Raw genomic sequence first — 19,246 nt, forward strand, 5'->3', positions numbered from 1 at the left:
AATAGTGTCTAGCAAGGCTACAGAAGCTGCTCTTTTAATCCTACTTTTCTTTGAGCCAGGAAGGTTTGTGAACATCTGCACATCTGTCATTGAGCATGACCACGTAGTTAGCTTTTTCTTCATAAATCAAACTATCTTGAAGAGTTGTCTCTCACCGGAGGATAAAACTACTGGGCATGAATGACAAAAATATATCTAAATGTGATGTTAATCTAGGCACTGGTGGTATTTCAATTGAAAAGGAAAGAAGGTGGGTCAGATTCTGCTCACAGTAGGCACCTACCTATACATTTACTTGAGGTTGAGATCTTTAGACAGTCAGCTATAACAGGAGCTTTAAACCTTTAACTCACATGTAGACACCTCAATTTCATCTGGAGTAGTCTAGATAGACTAACTAGAGTCTACCTCTGGAGCTGAATCTCACTCAGGTTACTGGCTAACCAGGTGAAGAGAGACTTCAGAGTTTCAGTTACTCAGAGTTAGAAAAATGGGAGGAAAAAGTTCTCAGTACTTTTAATGGTAAAACAATTTATTGACATGCTGTCTGTTCCCCATCTAGGAAACTACAATCATCATACAATAATGAAATGAAAATACAGGCTTTAAATAACAACATCTTTTTTATTAATTCCAGGGTTTTTTTTGGTCAAACTGAACACTTAAAAATGTGTGTAAGAGAGATTTAGATTAGCTAACAAAACAAGGAGTTATATTTTGCAAAGAATTTACAGTTTCAAAAATTCTAATTTGTACAGGGGCATAATAGGCACCCTTCGCTGTGTTTTGGAAAAGTAAAAATAGGATCCACAAAAAAGTGAACAAAAGTGAAAGAAGGCACAAAAAGGAAATCCGGCTCCCATTTCTGTCTAGAGTGTTCTCTTCCTAGACATTTCCAACTGCAAGATCATCCCCGTTTCTATTCCATACATGGGAAAATGAGATTAATGGTGAAACACAGGATTACTCAAATCCCAATTTTTTTCACAGCAATACACTGTATTTCTTAATTTATGATCAAAGAAACAGATGTCCTGGTGCAATAAGTCTTTGATCTCTCTCTTCTACATATAGTGAGATTTCTGCTTACTGTTTTAACTGATTGACTGTACTGAAGTTTCTTTTCGTGGACATTCTCCCATGACTATATGCAAATACTTTACATGGTTTTTTAGGTAATCTAACATTTAAATTACTCATGCCTGCCTTTGTTTCCTGAGTGAGGTGAGTCCTTACCCTTTTGTCTTCAGAATGACCGCTTTGGTACACATGGTGACAAGGTAAGAGTACAGAGGTCCAATGTCAACATTTTATTTGACTTGGCTTGTTTTAATAGTTTCTATATAGATTAACAATTCAGCAGAAACATATAATTACAAATACTGTGTGATACATAGACTATAGAAGATAAATTAATGCAGTAAAGATTTTTAAGTCTTATTAATAGTGTTAAAATTACAGTAATACATTTTAGATTACATAATTTTAATAAGCAATTTCTTTTTAACCAGCCCTGCAGCATGGCTAGTTACTTGCTGGCAGCTTCTCCTATCAGGTTGCTCTACTCTCTTCTTCTTTTCTCAGCAAATTTTCCTAGGAATTGCATCCAGAGACAGTTTTTTGGGTCCATTTCCATTAAGGGTTTTGGTTGCGATAATTCTATGGTTTTACATCAAATCTAGTTCATCAAAAGATTCTAACAATCTTTGGGTTTGTATATATTTTTGAATAGTTTGTTGAATGATTTGTTCACATTCCCTTGAAATGAAAGGAATATGTAGAATTTATGGCCTACAATCATGTGCCGTAAATATGTAAATAATATTACGCTAATTTCCCCTTTAATTTTTCAGTGATGCCTTTTGTCTGACCATCTCTGATTGAAAGCTAGCTTGCTGAAAACTTAGTCTTAATGCATTAAACAGCATCAGAAACATTGCTTTAGTGTTTCATTTTTAGTCTGCCTCAAAATTAGTGTACTTCCCATAAAGGGTCTAATTTCTTGTAGCTGAAGGAAAGCTGCCAGTAAGTGGGTGTGTGGTTTGGGCTACATTAGTCCATAAATTTCTATTTTCATTTTTTTAAGAGCCAACACAAAGTCTGAAGCTTTGCTATTCAAATAGCAGCTGCTTCTGTATTTGAAGATGTGAGGATGTCTCGGGTTTTCTTTTTAATGGAGACACTGACCTTAGGTATTTTGCTTGTTTGTCAGTTATTAAGACCATTTAAAGTCATAGCCATTTATGGCCATTGGGGTTCTGTGGCTGCCTGTTGAAACCTTCCAATAAACTATTTCAAGAGCCAAAGGAAAAAATACAGTCATAATAAATTCAAAATAAACCGTGTGACTTTTGGCAGTGCTGAGGGCACTGGTGCTATGATGATGCAAGTACAAATACCCTAAAGAGGAAATAATTGATTTGGAAGGCTGCTCTTGAGCCTCATGCTGTTTGAATTCACTTAATGGCAGTTAATTTCACTTCTTTCTTAGCACTGACTTTTAAAAGTAATAGTTTTACTTCAGAGAGGAAAACAATAACAATGGATAGAAATTATTAGGATGTCTACTTATCTGTCATGGAAACAGCTTAGTGAAGACATGGGTAGTATTAGAATAAGAGGATGGACTTCTATCATTGGGAAGAAAATATAGAATAAAGTAGAAAATGCTAACTTTTGTGTTACTAACCTTCCCTTAGAGCTAGATTTCTTTCTTAATTTTCATAGATGCCTGTGAAAGTGTGTGTTTAGAGGGTTTTTTCTGTATACCTGTTATTTTCTACTCAGAAGATTCCCCTAATGGTTTTCTGTTTTCAAATTTTCTCATGCTTTTATGAGGTTATTAGGGGCTTGGTGTCATCTGCAATTGTCCTTTTTTTACATTCAGAATGGATTATAAGCTTCTCCATTTTGAAGAAACTCTTAGATGTTCACTTGTGTCTCACTGCCGAAGTAATTACTGAGGCTGGTTTTATGTTGGTTTTGATCTTTTGGGGAAATCTTGACCAGCACACTTCATAACTACAGCTACTGCCTGGCTGTTGATTCATTTTTAGAATGTATTTATTTGTGCATTTTTGTTAACTACCATTATAAAATGGAACAGATGATGAAAGTCTGCCTTCTGGGCACAAATTTGTTGGGCTCAACTTCAGGTGTGTTTCAGATTCCTATCAATGAAACCATGGAGCTACTGCAGAACTATTACCATTATTATTTAATTTCAGAATATTGTGAATTTGTGTGATCCATTCCTTTTATTTGCTCATCTTTTCTGGTCTTGCCTTTGTCATGAACAGCTGCAGAGCTGGGAACTTGTGAGGCACCATGTTAAAGGCCCTGATCCACCACCAACTCCTATCCGTGGAAATGATCTTGGTTGAGATGAGTGAGTCCCTGGGTCAAGCTCTAAAAAATCCGTTTATTTCCATCACATATGCTCTACCTTTCTATGCACCTGTGTGTTCAGAGGACCTTCTTTGCTCTGTTTCTGTCAAAAATGCAGCTGACGTTTCTTTCCATGATTCCACTGGGATTAGGTCAGACCAATCATGTAGTTTTAGTCATCATAGACTCGTAGGATGGTTTGGGTTGGAAGGAACCTTGAAGATCACTTAGTTCCAACCCCCCTGCCATGGGTAGGAACATCTTCCACTATACCAGGTGGCTCCAAGCCCCATCCAACCTGGCCTTGAACACTGCCAGGGAGGAGGCAGCCACAGCTTCTCTGGGCAACCTCTTCCAGTGCCTCACCACCCTCACAGTAAAGAATTTCTTCCTATGATCTAATCTGAATCTCCCCTCTTTCAGTTTAAAGCCATTATCCCTTGTCCTATCACTACACGTCCTTGTAAAAAGTCCCTCCTCACCTTTCCTGTAGGACCCCTTTAGGTACTGGAAGACTGCTAGAAGGTCTCCCAAGAGCTTTCTCTTCCCCAGGCTGAGCTACCCCAACTCTCTCAGCCTGTCCTCATAGGAGAGGTGCTCCAGCCCCCTGATCACCTTCATGTCCCTCCTCTAGACTCACTCGAGCAGGTCCATGGCCTTCTTATGTTGGGTCTTTCCTCATTAGTTTGGGATAGTGGAGCAGAATAACTGAACTCTCATTAATCTGGCAGGTTCAAAATCAAAGGATGTGAACTACCTGCATTTGCAGGCACATACTGACAAAGACAGAAATTGTGGCATGTACTCAACTGAGTGTGAGGACCTACACTCATAGATATCTGCATAGATCTACATATAATAAGCCTGATTAAACTTCCTCTGTAGTCACTGTATATCTAGATAGAAAGGCCAGTAGGAGCCAGGAAGTGATTCCCATTATTTGAAAACAGATATCACCATTTGGTCCGATGAATTAAATCCTAACTGTGTCCACCATCTGCAAATGATTATAACGGAAGCATTGTTGTCTATCTCAGAAGTAGGTACCTCCATGTAGAGCAAAGCTGGATCAATTCTACCTGAGTTACCCCAACCAAACTTGCTACATTGCCCCTGAGGCACTTGAGGGTCTGTGAGATGGAAATATTTGAAGGTCTGGTGGCTTTGCACCACGCAACCAGTGTTTCCAGTCCCAGGCCTTGACACCTTTGAGTAAGACATTGTCCAGATTCAGAACAAAGAATGATTTCTGTCCCATAGGAGCTTACAAACTGACTGTAAAACAAAAGACAGAGTTACAAGCGGACAGGTATTTTAGGAAAGACAAGGTATAAATGAAATCCCTGAAAACAGAAGAGACTGTTGTTATGCTGGCTTGCTTACACTTTTTAATTGACTTCAATATAAATGCAGCTTAGCTTGTCTCTGAAAGCAGATGCAGCTCGTTTCTGTCTCAACATAAGCAACAATTCAAAACAAGACCAAATATCACAGTTGCATCAAAGCAATTCATCATCTAGTGTTTACCTCTAACCACATGCCACTTAGCTCTGCTAGCAACTTGAACTCCAAAACCTTCTCTAAAGCATATTTATTTTGCAGACTAGCATATTTTTGTAAAGTTATAAAATGAAGAGCTATAGCCATATGACAACACTGCTAGATATGATTGCAAACAATGAACTGCCTACTATCTTAAGGTATTGACAAGGTCTGGTGCAGCCTAATGAAAAAAATATTTCAGCAAATTATGTGCCCAATTCTATTCCTTCATTGTTAGAATGGAAACATAAAGTGAGGAAGATCAATACTAATTGGCAGGAGAGAGAAGTTCACACGATGTCTTGTGAAGAAAAGATAAATGTCCCACTTGCATTTCATCAAGCTGATTATTTTAGAGTGGTGGAGAGAAAACTTGATTACAAAATATATGTTTATTTCCTGATTCCTATGTACCTTATTTGTTAATACAATTAATTTTACAAGCTCTGACACTTGAATGTCTCAGTTTTGCTTAGAACTTTCTTATCCTTTCAGTTTTAACTGCTGCTGCTTTCCTCCTTCTGCAGCCAATTTTTTTTTTTTTTTTCAATTATTTCCCCCATCTTTTAAGGAATTTTGGAGTCTCTAAATAAAAGTTCAGAAGCTTTTCTCTGTTTCAGTGTGAACAGAAATATGAGGCAGCTTTAGAGCAAGCTACCCCATGCCAGATTTACTGTGGATAAACTAATAAGTTCATTTTTACCCTACTGATCATTTTGTTTCTGTAATCCCTTCCTTTCTTCAGTGAGCAACCGCAAGGTGTACAATAGTCACTGACTGCATTGTTTTCATGTCGCAAAATCCTTAATAATTTTCCAGCCACTTGTTGTGTTGAATTTTTATGTTATGGATCAAATAAGTGAAAGAATCTAAAAAATCCTCTTTTTATGTTTTATCCATAGGGGGGTTCATAGATTTTTGTGAATACTAGCTTCTGCTTAAAAGAAAAAAAAATACTAGATTTTTGTCACGCAAGAACTTGGAGAGTACAGAAAGTTGAACTAGCCATAAGAATGAAGGCTGAGATGTCTATGCCTCATCTGCATGAGGAAAGTGGCCTGGATTCAGCTGACAAGTTGCTGATAAAATCTCCCCTCATGGAGGACAAATCCCCAGTGGCATGTGTATCACTTGCCTTCTTGGCACGGGAGGGATGAACCCTACCAGGAATAGCTACAAGTTGGCACTTCTTCTGTGTCCCTATTCTCCCTTGACCCTTCCTGACTAGCCAAATATTGTAAGTTAGAAATTATCTTGTAGCTAGTCAATGGTCTTGTCTTCCATGCACCAAATAAAACTTTGCTGCAAATGAGTCTTATTCGGGATCAGGGGAAGAGCACTGGGTTCCTGTAGGACATCAAAGGAAAAGCCTTACTGCTTGAGTCAACTATCGGGATAGTCCAGAGAGATGTAAAAGGAAGCAGGCACCTTTGCTATGCTCACCTGGGCTGATCAATCTCTGCTCTCAAGAAAATAAGTGGAGTAATGGCTCACTGTCTCTTTGTCCTCTGTGGAGGGTGGGACTGAAAGCCAGAAATCCCTGACTTGCCTTGTGGGAGGTGCCTGCATGGTGTACTCTCGGGAAGTGGTCTGCATAACCACAGTTTTTAAGATAAGAGCATGAGTGTGCACAGTGTATGTGTGTACGAAATACAGAAAACTGTCTAGGGGGCATTGGCCCCAAACCAATCAAGGTAAAGAGGAAGATGGCCATCAGTAACCAGGAAATTTCAAAGGAACTTTAGAAATGTAGAAAGTGTAAGGCTGAAAAGAAGTGTAAAAGAAGCATGAAAATTGTTAATAGCAGCAGAGTGGAAACAGCAGGAGTCAAAACCCACCAGAAGCTACCCTGCTGTCACCTCAGCCTTTGCTCAATGGGATGGAGCAGCCACCCCATCGGATGCCATGAGTAGCATTCAACTGGCTAGTGGATTACAGGGTGCAGCAAGTAGGGACCTGCGCCTCACACATGAGTATGCAACCTCGTGGTGGCTTTCTTACTGGCATGGGGATTAGCGGGTTCTAGGGAGTGGCAAGTATTCATTCTGAGTGTATAGTAGAGAATCATAGAATCATTAGGTTGGAAGAGACCTCTAAGATCACCAAGTCCAACCGTCAACCCAGCACCACCATGCCCACCAAACTATGTCCTGAATTACTACATCAACACATTTTTTGAAGACCACCAGTGATGGCAACTCCACCGCTTCCCTGGGCAGACTTTTCCAATGTTTGACCACTCTTTCAGTAATAAATTTTTTCCCAATGTCCAGTCTAAACCTCCCCTGGCACAACTTCAGGCCATTTCCTCTTGTCCTATCACTTGTTACTTGGGAAATGAGACTGACACCCACCTCACCACAACCTCCTTTCAGGTAGTTGTAGAGAGCGATACCGCCCCCTCTTCTCCAGGCTAAACAACCCCAGCTCCCTCAGCTGCTCCTCATCAGACCTGTTCTTCAGACCCTTCACCAGCTTTGTTGCCCTTCTCTGGACATGCTCCAGCACCTCAATGTCCTTCTTGTAGTGAGGGGCTCAAAACTGCACATGGGATTTGAGGTGCCGCCTCACCAGTGCCAAGTCTAGGGGCATGATCACTTCCCTACTCCTGCTGGCCATGGCTACACTATTTCTAATAGAAGCCAGGAGGCTGTTGGCCTTCTTGGCCACCTGGGCACACTGCTGGCTCATGTTCAGCCGGCTGTTGACTAGCACCCCCAGGTCCTTTTCCGCCAGGCAGCTTTCCAGCCACTCATCCCCAAGCTTGTAGCACTGCCTGGAGCTGTTGTGACAAAAGTGCAGGACCCAGCACTTGGCCTTGTTGAACCTTATACAGCTGGCCTCGGCCCATCAATCCAGCCTGTTCAGATCCCTCTGCAGAGCCTTCCTACCCTTGAGCAGATCAACATCCCCACCCAACTTGGTGCCGTCTGCAGACTTACTCAGGGTGCACTCAATCCCCTCATCCAGATCATTGATAAAGATGTTAAACAAGACTGGTCCCAATACTGAACCCTGGGGAACACCACATGTAACCAGCCACCAACTGGATTTAACTCCATTCACCACCACTCCCTATGCTTGGCCGTCCAGCTAGGTTTTATCCCCAGCTTAGTGTGCACCTGTCCTGGCCATGAGCCACCAGTTTTCTTAGGAGAATACTGTGGGAGACGGTGTCAAAGGCTTTACTAAAGTCCAGGTAGATGACATCCACAGCCTTCCCCTCATCGACTAGGCAGGTCAGCTTGTCACAGAAGGAGATCAGGTTAGTTTAAACAGGACTTGCCCTTCATGAACGCATGCTGGCTGGACCTGATCACCTGGTTGTCCTGCACATGCCATGTGAGAGCCCTCAAGATGAAGCACTCCATAATCTTCCGTGGTACCAAGGTCAGGCTGACAGGCCTGTAGTTCCCTGGATCCTCCTTCCAGCCCTTCTTGTAGTTGGGCATCACATTGGCAAGCCTCTAGTCATCTGGGACCTCCCCTGTTAACTAGGACCGATAATAAATGATGGAGAGTGGTTTGACCAACTCCTCTGACAGCTCCTTCAGTACTCTTGGGTCGATCCCATCCACCCCACAGACTTGTGAATGTCCAGGTGGCAAAGCAGGTCATTAACTGCTTCCTTCTGAATTACAGGGGGTTTATTCTGCTCTCCATCCCCGTCTTCAGCTCAGGGGGCTGATTACCTTGAGGATTGCTTGTCTGACTATTGAAGATTGAGGCAAAGAAGGCATCAAGTACCTCAGCCTTTTCCTCATCCTTGGTGACAATGTTCCCCTCTGCATCCAACAGGGGATGGAGATTCCCCTTGGCTCTCTTTTTGTTGTTAATGTATTTGTAGAAACATTTTTTGTTGTCTCTCATGACAGTGGCCAGATTGAGTTATAGTTGGCCTTTTGCCTTTTTAATTTTCCCTCTGCATGACCTAACAAGATCCCCATGCCCTTCTTGAGTTGCCTGCTCCTTCTTCCAAGAGTGGTAAACCCTCCTTTTTCCCCTGAGTCCTAGAAAAACCTCCCTGTTCAGCCAGTATGCTGATTGCCAGTTAATTATTTATTCTTAAATTAATAAACCTCTGCAGTCTTGAATTGGTTTAAACTATGGATGGCTTTTCCCTGTGAGAGTTTTTGTGGCTATTCTTGAGTATCAGGTTATTGCAGCATGGAAGCATGGGCAGAGAGAGAATGTATATTCTGGCAGACAGGATAGAGGTAAAGGCTCTGCATACTGGTATCATCTGCCTTCCACTCTGCAGACTCTCAACTCGTTTCCCTTTGTTGAGATGATTTGTAGAGATCTCAGCAAGATGAATGTTTCTAAGCACAGTTTGTCTTCCTCCCGCAGGCTTCTCAGTGGGAGTTGCACTGAAAATTATTTTGGAAGGAGGCAAATCAGGGCAGAAAAGAGAGAACAGCACTGGGAGACATCAGATTCCTCATATGCTCTGGGTAAATTTAATTTCAAGATGCAATCACCCCATTAATGCCCTGCTTTTTGGGCAAACAGTCATCAAACCCACAGAGAAACCCACAGAGAGGGAAAAGAAAGGATATCCCTCATTGTAGAATGAAACTTTAGAAAAGGAAAGCTACCCTAGAAAGAGGAAGCTTGTAGAGACATTTAAAAGGAGCAGGTAGTGAGGTAAACTGCTATTGAAACATATTATACTAGAAATTTAGGACCCAAGAGGAACATTTCTACACCTCAAAGCTAGTGTAGCTAGACAGAAGAGTAAAGGAGGGTATTAGAAATTAAAAAAACCCCAGCACCCTCAAAAGTGGAAGTGATAGAGAAGATACCTTGAGGAGAAGATATCTTGAAAAGAAGATAATGGCTTGTAGTAAATTAAATACCAATGAACAACAGGGCAGACAAAAAAAAAAAAAGAGAAATAGCAACTTAGTATAGACATAAATTCTAATAGTCAAAACTTCAAACATCAGAGAGCTTGCCAGAGCCAGTAGGATGAACAGACAATGAAGATGAAAAGCTTTGATCCTCACTTATTGCAATGGAAGTGGGAATTTACCACTGATGCAGAAGAGCAGAGAAGAGGATGGTGGGGAATTGTGTCAGTTATCAACAGCAGGCATTTCAGAAATCAATAAACTGAACACAAACATTTGAGAGATGCTATTTTTTAAAAATAAATTCAGATTTGTGAACTTGCCAAACTACTAAGCAAACAACCTGCCTGCTGCTTGATCCAACCTCAGAACTGGGGAAATGAAAAATGGTCAATATGGCACCAGTGTCGCAAAGGGTGACTCAGGTCATCTTGGGAAAGACAAACCAGTTACGTTTGACTTCAGCACCAGCTAGATTGGCGAGGAACTGTAATGAGGAACGGTATTAATAAATATGGATGAAAGGATAGATTTGGGATGAGTCATGGGAATGTCTTGTGAAACTATAAGTGTTCTGTGAAGATGGCAGTTTACTGGTAAAGTGATTCTGTCAATCCAGCATACTTGGACTTAAGAAAAAAGGTTGACAAAGGCTTTCAGCAAAAACTGCTAAAGAAGTTTTCCCCCTATTAACCAAAAGAAATTTTGTCTCTGTTCTGTTGTAACCACATATGCTAGTAAATGAGTATTTTAGCAGTTTATTGAGAGGTTCAAAGGATATGTAGTAGGACCTGTCATGATCAGCATATTCAGAAATGAGAAAGGAAAAAAGGTAAATAGTGGGGGAACAAATTTTGCAGAGGATATGAAATTATTCAGAATAGTTAACTCTAAAGCTGCTATGCAGAGATGCAGGAAACTCACAGGGCTGAATGACTGGGTGAAGATCAGATGATATTCAAGGTTGATAAATGGAAATTAATCCATATGAAAGAACAAGAACTCTAATCTAGTTCTCTGTGTTTAATAGTAGACATACAAACACAGTATTATGACACAGAAATGAGGCTTCGGGGTCATTTGTGCCAGTTCTCTAAAAATGGTAATGGAATTTTTTGTCAGCAAGACATATGCACAGTACTGCTGTGGCAGAGTTAAATGAATAGTTCTGAGAAAACCCACACAACAAAATCCATCCAGACGGGTGATTCGAAACATTGCCATAGAACGTTAATTACTTTCAAAAACTTTTTTGGGGAAAAAAAAAAAAAGAAGAAAGAGCCAGTATTTCATTCAATTAAATTAGAACAGGAGCAAAAGTCACCAGTGAAGTTTCCACTTTCTTTGTTGATGTCTTCAGTAAACCTTTCATTTTTGATTCAAAGGCTCATTTGGTGATGTAATTGGTTTCGTGCAGTGGTGTGCTGAGGAGGATAGCTGAGTAGCTGCATTTAGATTTACTGAAAGCAGTAAGTAATATTACTGCTGAATATTCTTTGAAGGATTTGCGTTTCAGTATACTCTTGATTCTTCTTGAACCACTTACTCATACGCTTCCTACCAGCTCCATTGGATGACCTAAAAATCACGATTTGTGATGAAATATAAAAGCTGAAAAATATTAGGTTTGTGTTGTCTTGGGTTTTGTGTTTTTGGGTTTTTTTTCCATTTAAGAGAACATCTTTTCAATCCTAAAGTACAAAGTTTTCAGATACAGACACCATACACCATTATCCATGATACCTAGCACTGCATATTTGCCTTATATGTTCTTCTTAAATGATTATTTGTCCACTTTTTTTTGGTCATTTTTTCTATTGTTATTTTATCTCTGTTCCTATGGAGATGATATTGCAAGAGCATATTCCAGCTTTAGTATGTCTGAGGTAATGAAGTATCTGCTTCTACCTTCCTGGCTTGAAGAACAGTGAAGCTTTTTGTTTTGTTTCATTCGTTCCATTTTCCTGCACAGTACTAGCAACAAATACTATTAATGTGAACTTTTTTTTTTTTCTGTAGACAACGTTTGGCAAAAAAATGTCCCTGAAATAAGTTCAAAATTGTCAATGGAGTTCACAGACATAAGATATTCTTTTTTACACCAAACCCTGAATCATTCATTCTGTGAAAGGGGATATTTTTTGGACCTTTGTCCTCATAACAATACTCTGCAGGTTGCTTAGTGTCATGATTATTCTGCTTGCTGTTGTAGTGAGTACTGGGCCAAATTTAAGATAAACTGCCTTAGAAACATTACAGTCTCTTGGACCACCCTGGTTTCAAAATCTTATTGACAGAGTCTGAATTCTCAGGTAAAGTAATGACATAGAATCATAGAATCCTAGAAAAGTTTGGGAGTTAAATCATTTCAACGTGTGGCCATCCTTCTCGTGCCTTCACTCTCTCCTTCAGTCATTCAACTCTTTCTATGTTCTTTCAGCAAGTGACACCATGTCAACGTGAGGCAATATGCGATGTCTGGACAGCAGCTTTCTGCCCTACAAAACCCTAATCTGTCCCCAAAGCACAGTCTATTAGTGCCTTGAAAAAGGGATTGCTGAACACACACATGCTTTTAATTCTGGCAATTCCTTATTTTTGGCTGGCATAGCCTTCACAGCACTCTGTCTCCAGACAGATTCTGGGGATACAGTTCTTGGTGTGCAGATCCCTAAACTTGTAAAATAGCAGACATGAGCTTGTTTTATTTTCAGTTGTTGGCATGACAACCCATGACCTCCTGTGGTTCTCCAGCAGGGGAGCAGTTTTGGACCCTCTGTCTACAGGCAGGGGTCAGTCCCAGCTGCTGCTCACTGCTCTGGTACCAGACACGTAAATGGTGCAGGAGGTCTTCAGCCTCTGTTCCTGGTAGCTCCTTCACCCACATTCAAAGGAGACGAGGAAAGGAGCCTGTCAGAAGTCTGCAAGGTCAGAAGCCAAGCACTGGAGGTCCTGCAGTAACTCACCATCATGGGAGGTCTTGCCTGCCCAGCCCTGCCCTGCTTCATTTGCCAGCAGCAGCTGAGCACCAAAATGCAGGTGTCTGGGGTTCATTTCTCACTTTTAACTCCAAGGGAGCATCTTCCATTCCAGGACTGTTATTCCCCGGGCACCACTAACCCTGGTGGTTTCTGCTCTTGTGCCTTCCTAGGCCCTGCACCAGCTCTGTCCTGCCATCCCACTCATGACGTTTTCCCTTGTCCCATTCCCCAAGTTTCCTTTCCTTTATATCCCTCCCATGCACCTCTCCTCTCCCCAAATCCCATCTGCACTGTTTTTGGCTCCCATTCTCCATCACTCCACATGGCCAGGTCTCTTCTCCCAGAACCCTCCCTACCTCAAAAAAAATCCCTCTGTCCCTATGGTGCCTGATCTTAGGGCCTTTTTCTCCACTCCTGACTTGCTTTCAGTGGAGTGCCCCTCCAGCTGGGGGAGCAAAGCAAAAGCAGTCCTCAACTCTCATTTTCTGTGTCACAGAAAACGAAATCTGTGGTCAAAGTGCCCCCCTCAGGCACTGTAGTGAGGATGGAGAAAGCTAAATCCAAAGCATGTCCTTGGCACATTTAGCTGCTAACCTCCAGCTACTCACTGCTGATGTCTCAAAGCAGGTTTTTCAAAGACTTAAAGGCTGAGTAGTTTTTCCATGGGAACATAAGGGCTTAAACTTTGCAGCAGGGTAGCCCTCGTACCTCACCCAACATGACCTGTGTACCTCAGGCTGCTGCTTTCTCTCAGTCGCTCCCGTGCTGCGTTTGGTACCCTGCGTTTGCCCATGGTGAGCCCAAGGAGAACATCCTGTCAGGGATCAAGGACATCAAGAAATGGAGATACAGTTAAACTTTGACTGTTGCAGCAGGAGACTTGGGCAGGGTAAAAGCATGAATCAGGAACCTACATTACACTGATCTGAAAGGGAACAGGCAAGATCAATTATAATGGAAAATGATTGTTGTAGCAACTGAATGTTGTACCAGTGACAACAACATCTTTTGTTGTTGTGGTTAAATCTCCAGAAGCTGATTTACTTTGAATGTCAGACAGTCAGTTTCTTAACAAACTTGTATAAAATTCTTCTTCTAGATGCTTGAAAGTTTTATAGAACGAGATAGCTTGGTTGAATAAAGCATGTTTCTTCTTATAATTTTTAGAAACATAATTGTGAAACAAGTTAGATAGGGCTCTTTCTTCGCCAAGGAGGCAATTTAATCAACCAAACATTTTAATGAGAATATAATCTTCTCCTTTCCATGTTCATATAAAATAAATGAAGATAACTTAACAAGGTACTGAGAGTACTTTACTAAAATTCTGCTCTTAATCACAGCTATTATATATATTAAATGTTTTCTACATAAGGTCTTATGTGTATGCTAGACCACTGGACACTGAAAGAGAGTATAATCATGTGGTTTTCCCCTAGGCTTTAGATTTTTAGGACAGTTTGAAGAAGAAAATACAGACATTTTTGCTTCTCTAACTCAAGCTTCTGAAAAATGACAGCCCGTGCATCCTGTGGGATTTCAGTTATTTGGACCTAGGCCAGCACACATCAAAGTTGTAATTAGACAGTGCTTGTGAGAAGCTGCACAAAATGGTGAAAAGCTATCCTAGGGATGGAACAGCATTATTTCTTAGTGTGATTTTTAAAAAAAACCTGTTGTGGTATATTGCTATTCCACACTATACTGAGGTTGAAATATCCTAATAATATGGAGCCTGGGGAGGGTTTAAAACCTACTATTGACTAGCAAAAGTTTCCCACCTTGCTTTTAGCCTAGCATGTTTTAACTCCTGGGACAACAGACACTGGCAGTCTTCACAGGGGTAGATAAGACAGCTACTCTTCAGTAGGTGCATGAGGTCCTCAGCAGCACAGTGCTGTGCAGAGCACTGCTTCTCAGTCCTGGACATCATCCTTTTCCTTCCATGCTTTCTGTCTGACATGGCAGTGCCTGTGTTGGAGAACCCAGGTCAATCTGAAGCCTGCCTCTGCTGAGGCTGTGCCATGGGAAAGGAGACAGGATTTCTTGCAGAAAGAAGCACTGATCTCTGTGGTGGTCACTACAGCTTGACAGCACCACCTTGAAAGTGGTCCAGCCTCAGTTTCCACTGGGGAGTCAGTGGTGCCTTTCCAATAGCTGAAAAAAAGTGTCAGTGGGGCTGATTTTATAATAAGATGCCTTTTACAGGAATGTAGACCTATATCAGGAGTAGAAACTGAAGAGAACAGAGAGCCACTGAGGGTCTACTGGTCACCTACTTCTTTCTCTTATTCTTATTACTGTGCCCGTCTCAAGGTAATTATTGTGCAAGTCAGACCCAAAAATTGACATTAGGAAATTTCTTAAACCACATGTTCTTCTGGGCACCAATCTGTTCTGTGTTTCTATAAAGCATCCAGTACTGTGGTCCGCAATAAGGAAAAGAATAAGATCATAAGCCACACAACTTGTATTTTCCCCTTTGTATTTCTGAAATCCTTTCTTCTGCTGTTTACTCACAGTTTCTCTTGTGAAGTAGCTCACATAGAAAATCTTGATTGTTTCTTTGAAAAAACTTCATACCAAAGAAATGATAGGTGCTTTTGGAGAATAGCTTCATTCAGTCCTGTCTACAGTTTGAATCCTGCACTTTCAGGATACATAGCAGCTATTTCTCTTCTCTTCTCTTACTGGAACTGGTTATTCATTGATTATATGGCATTTCTTTCTGGTCCATGACAAAGTACAGGGATAGCAAACATTCCTGAACATCTGATGATCTGTCATTAAAATGAAATTTTAGCTATGGTTCAGAGGGTAGATGAAAGTTTACTTTGCTAGAAACAACAAAAGTATTTAGAATTCATCCCATCAATAACTTTTCAAGATTGGTAACCAGGAAACTTGCCTACCAGCTTTGACATAAGCAGTCCATCACCAATAAACCCCTTGAAAGCAATCTAGTCACTGTAACAGCAAGTGACTTACGTCTGTGATTTTCAGTGTTAGAACCAGCTTCTCTAGTGCACTTCTGACTGTGCCTTGGATTCCAACCTGATCATCTTTAAAAAAGTCTTGTTCTTTGGGAATGTTGTTTTACCCATTAAACACTCCTCCAGGCTCCATATATTCACTGGAGTTCCTGCAAAATCATACCCTTTTAAAAGACAGGAGGAATTACCTGGAATCTCTGGAGCCTCCTAACAAGGGGCTGGCACAACTTAATGTATTGCCTCTCTTATTATGTTAAGGCCAGTTTGAATCTTTTACACCCCAAAGTTTTAAAGACTTATTTTAAAAGTCTCACATATATTGCTCATGTTTTATCTCCATTTTCACAGTGTAGTGGCCACAATAGCACCAGTGTTGTTTTTGTAAGGATGCACAACTCTTGAACAGCCTTTCCTCCAAAACTGTGTTTTTTCTTATCTACAGGGGTGTTTTGGTTCAAGTAAGATAGTCATTATCACCATCACAAAAATATTCTCACCTGTCATCATTCTGGATATCTCCCTCTTCATCCTTTCTAACCCCAGTGTCTGTCTACATACCAGTCCAACTGTAAAGCTGAAAATACATAAATGTAAGCCATTCTTGTGTCACCAGTACCATTCTTCTTGAGAAGCTCAGATGAGAAAGAAGAAAGCTTATTTTTTCTGCTGCCAGCACTTGCATCAAAAAAGCTCTGCTGGTGACTTTATGAACAGCATTCCAGGGTGCCACTTGAGGAAGAATAAAACAGTTGAGGGAGAAATATAAAAATAAATAAACAGACTGTCCTTAGAGAGCTGGAGACCTTTTTTAGCCAAATATTTTATAAGATTTGTAATATTCAGCTAACTCCTATTCTTCCTGTCATTATTGTGTCCCTAAGTTTATAATGTGCTAGCAAAAAAATAAGTATAATGCTGAACAGCAGTGAGAGATGAGTTTTTGGGGGTTTTCTACTAGGACCTTGAGTTGAAAGTATCAGAGCACCTGATAAAATGGATCCCAACAACTTTCCATCCCACCCTTTTCAGAAGGCTGTTCAGATGAACATCCACATGGAAATGGGGTACTGTGTCCAGCCCTGGAGCCCCCAACATGGGAAGGACATGGACCCGTTGCAGTGTGTCCAGAGGAGGGCAATGAAAATGATCAGGAGGCTGGAGCACCTCCCCTGTGAGGACAGGCTGAGAGAGCTGGAGTTGTTCAGCCTGGAGAAGAGAAGGCTCTGGGGAGACCTTACAGTGGCCTTCCAGTGCTGAAAGGGGCATAATAAGAAGGCAGGGGAAGAACTGTTCACATGGGCTTGTATCGTTAGGATGAGGGGTAGTGGTTTTAAGCTAGAAAAGGGTAGATTTAGGCTGGACATTAGGAAAAAGTTCTTTCACATGAGGGTGGTGGATCATTGGAACAGGTTGCCCAGAGAGGTGGTGGAAGCCCTATCCCTGGAGACATTCAAGGTCGGACTGGATGGGGCTCTGAGCAACATGACTTAGTTAGAGATGTCCCTGCTTATTGTAGGAGGTTGGACTAGATGACCTTTAGAGGTCCCTTCCAACCCAATACATTCTATGATTCTACAATTCTATGAGTCTATGAAACCAAAGTTGGTTTGAAGGTCTAGCCATCACTGATTCCAATTCAAACATCAAACATCACCTAAGAAACATAAATTTTATGAGTAATTTTTGAGACTTGCTTTTGATCTGCCTGTGCTGGGTTTTCACTGTGTGTATAAACAGTGTACATAAACAGCATATCTATAACTTGTGATGTAATTGATAAAGTTATTTTTATAACAAATACATACATCTGTTATTAATAAATTACAGTCCATAAAGAAAATTAATGCAAATAACAAGTTGTAGGAATGATGAATCTACTTCTGCATCTGGGTTTAGTATGGCAGAGTGCACAGAGGAAAAAGAAGATCTAAAGAAAAAAAAAATTAAAGACAGAGTAGAATTTTGAAATAAATTCACTGAATGTCTTCTTAGAAGCACATTGTTCCCTCAATCAAACATAACGAACGTATAGACCACTGTTACTCTAGGTTATTCTGGATATGGGTAGAACTGCACTCAGAAAAAATTCAGAGGAACAAAATGTAGAGCTAAGTTTTGAGCCCATCAACATGAAGGATAAAACTCCTAGTGATTCGCTTGAGCCAAGCATTCACTGCAGTAGAAGTTGCACAAAGGGTAAGGACAGCAAATAGACAGATACAAATTCTGCTGTGATATGTGTGTCTCAGACACACAGTACATTTTTCAACTGAAATGTAGTGGAGAAATAAAAAAAATAACAGACATCAATGTTTAGGTGCAGGATTTAGAAAAAAATTGATACTAAGACTCTAGCAGTCTGTGTGCATAAATAATATTGAGGGTTAGTAGAAGTCTTTAAAATAAAATGCCCAAAGAATTAATGGAAGAAAACCAAACAAGAATGATTAGGTTTTTTTTCTTATACAAAACTATTGGCACTTGAGGACCAAAGGAGAAATAAAGAATAAACATACAACAATAAAACTGAGTAGTGAAAAGAATCTTTACTTCAAGATTGTATTGTTTGAAGTACAAGACATTACACTTCTGTGAATCTGATCATTGTGATTCTTGGCTGCCAGTGAGAAGAGCAAATAGACAGTATTAGCAACTTCTTTGTACAATCTAATGAAATACAAGAGTTTTCTTGTTAAAGCAAAGGTGTTTGCTGTTGAGAACACTTCTTAACAATGTCCTGTGCTTAAAAAATCTGAAACCATCACATATTTTATTTTCCCCCTATTTTCAGAAGTGTAGTAATTATTTTGATTAGCTGTCATTTAGGAAAAATGTAAATAACACTCTGCTGACCCACTCCAGCAATCTAAATTTCACCCAACAGAAAAATGGACAAAACTAACAATTGCTGTGGATTTTTCTATTGCTTGTCTTGCTTGTTTCTTCTGCATTTTGATTTGTTGCAGAAGAGCTACTGAGGATTTAAACACAGATGCCTAAGTGTGGCTTCCTTCTGCATCTGAATGTTAAGAGGGAAATGTTCACTCGTGCAAAGTTAAAATGAGTTCTATCCACGGATAGATAATTTTAAATCAGAGGGTACTTATTTTATACATGCAGTCATTCATCTGTAAGCATCTGCCTGTATCTTGCAAGTGCAATTCAGATGGAAAACACAAAGAAAGTGTCTCCCACATTGCTGGAATTTTAACTCCTCACAAATCCCTAACCCAGTTTAACTTCAGCATCTGATTTCTTGCCAGCTCCAACCCTAGCAAAATAAAGTTTTACAGTTTACAGAATTTGACACCAGACTCTTATATTATCTCCCCAGCGTCTCTTCGCTTCTGAAAGCTCAGTATGTTAATAGAGGAGACAGCTTTTATGCAAACAAGTTTCTTTAAGGGCCTGGAAGGAGGCATTAGCTCTTCCCTGTCATTATCTGACACATTCTCTCCCTTTTTTTTCCCCTGTTACCATCTTTTCTTCT

Source organism: Leptosomus discolor, chromosome 4 (assembly GCF_034619465.1).
Source record: "Leptosomus discolor isolate bLepDis1 chromosome 4, bLepDis1.hap2, whole genome shotgun sequence".
NCBI classification, from domain to species: domain Eukaryota; kingdom Metazoa; phylum Chordata; class Aves; order Leptosomiformes; family Leptosomidae; genus Leptosomus; species Leptosomus discolor.